Consider the following 2,456-nt stretch of genomic DNA (forward strand, 5'->3'; position numbering starts at 1 on the left):
CCCACCAAATAAGGGAGTTGCTCTTAACGATTGGTTAACAAATACAATAACATTAAAAGTTGAAACAGAGTAGGTAAGTAATAAACATAAATATCACTCCACATGAAATTGCTGGAAGTGGTCGAGATTGAAGCATGAGAAAGCTTCTATTGCGTTTGTTTGTGTTGCAGTGCCACGATCATCTTCTGTTAGTTGGGCTGCATTGTTCAGGCTCCCTTTCGCATTAAGTTCCATAAGGACATGTGTTTCAACACATGATATTCATGTGGCATGTAAACAATGGAGGTGTTACAATTAAAGCATTGGTACTGCAAAATATAACTATTCTATATATATAAACCTAATAGAATGGTTAGGTAACCGTTAAATGGAAACAGTGCTTTTAAACACGTACACTATGCTACTTCCATTATAGCTATGGTGATGAAACGGGTATCATGTTTTCTTCCACTGATAAATTCAGTCTCTAAATACATATATGACGTAGCCGTAAAAAGTTGCAATTTTCCATAGCTTCTTAAGACATCTTATATGGACATACATCATATACACACAAGCTTCCATCTGGTTTTACGTTTCCGACATAAGGGGTTCTATACTATAATTAGCTATCGATGGTCTAGTCCATTCAAGTGTAACAATAAGTTAACGACCAATAAAGGAAAAAAATTAATTTACCAAACTTTTTCCTGGCTAACGTTACCCCGACCAAATCCCTCTTCCAAAGCTACATGGCGATGGCGATGTCAGTTATTTCTCACTCAAGAAGGCATACCATCAAATCTTATGAGATCGATAACGCTAAAAAAATAAAAAAGTTGTTACCTTGTTTTCGTCGGCGTCAATGGTCCACGTTCAACTCTCGCCTCAAAGTTCTACGGCGCCGAAACCCTAACACCGCCTGTCTCTCACGTCGACAGGTTATCAGCTTCCGTTTGGGGCTTTCCGATTGTTGGCGTCTCGTCCTCCATTTAGCAACAGATGCCCTTAATCGCATTCGCAAAATCTGACTTTCGCACTCGTTTATCATAAGAGAAAGCAAGCAGGAAAAGGTGTTTCTGGAATTGCAGTTTCTTAGCAAAAGTGAAGATATGCGATGGTTTGGCTTTCAACGCGCATGAGAAGGGTAGTTTTGGAACTTCGGAGCATATTATGTAACATATCATACCCATCGGGTTGTTATGGTTACTAACTTAATTTCTCTTGGGCTATATACATGAGCTCAAATTTCCCTTGTCTAAATGATATTTGCCGTCATATAACATTATACACTGTTCATGAATGTAAATCCAACCAAAATCTGTCATTGGATATAATACTTTTCATACACGAATCATTTTTTTTTACATCTTTATATTTTATGGTTTGAGGATTTAACAATTTTTCAGTGTTCTAAAAATCAGTCTAGGCGTCGCCTAGGCGCCCGCTTAGTCGGCAAATCATATATGAGCAAAACGATTTTTTCAAACCAACTTTTTAAATATCGGTCTAGGGGTTAAAAAATTGGCCTATGTACCCGCCTAAACTATAATCTTCTATAATACGCCCGACCACAGCATAGTGATTTTTAGAACAATGTTTTTTTTTGTCAACTGTTTCTTTCCATTAGAAAAGCCCAACTGGATATATTAGAAGAGAAGTTACAAACCCATTATTTTTCTTCAAGTGTTACACATAAATCCACGTATATTTAGTAAAGAGAGTCTTTGACACGCATCTTCTTTTACTTTTGCATGAAACGGCAATCAGATTAGGTTGACACGTGTCCTGAGCACACCGCGTGAGATGAAAAATCTGAGACGCAACACCGCCAGCGAACCACCGTCTACCTGAGCTTTTTCTCCGGGTATGGTTTGAACTTCTCTTTTTCCTATCTTTCGCTCAATCTGTCGCTTTAGTAAGAACCTCCATCAACGTTGGATAATAATTTTGGGAATACTCAGTTGATCTAACATAAGATTTTTACCGGACCACCTTCGATATAGGGAAGATGCTGACTTCATCTAAATCTCCATCAAAACCAGCCAAAATCAATCCAACATCAAATCGTCCTTTCTATATCCAGGATACTTTACTCATAAGCCAACTCACCGGCTTCAATCATAAGAGAGTAAAGATTGCTTTCTTTCAGAAAGGAGTGAGTGCAACCCGAGAGAGAAAATGAGAATCTTCCTAAGCAAACATGATTTTAGTGAAAAAATGGCAGAAGAGAAAAATTCAAGATATTTACATCGATCTCCATCGAAGAACTAGGAAAGCATCCTTGAAGCTTTGCTTAGATCAAAATCGTATACACTGCAAAAGTCACCACCGGAGAAGATTTGATCAGCTAGTCGAAAAATTTATCGGCTAATCCGAAACAACATCTGATCCAAGACCAGAAACAAAAAAAACAAAAATTGATTCTCTCTTCTCGACTTTATCTCTGCGAAAGATGAAGATGTGTGAACAGAGAG

This window comes from Brassica oleracea, chromosome C5 (genome assembly GCF_000695525.1).
Source record: "Brassica oleracea var. oleracea cultivar TO1000 chromosome C5, BOL, whole genome shotgun sequence".
Lineage (NCBI taxonomy): Eukaryota > Viridiplantae > Streptophyta > Magnoliopsida > Brassicales > Brassicaceae > Brassica > Brassica oleracea.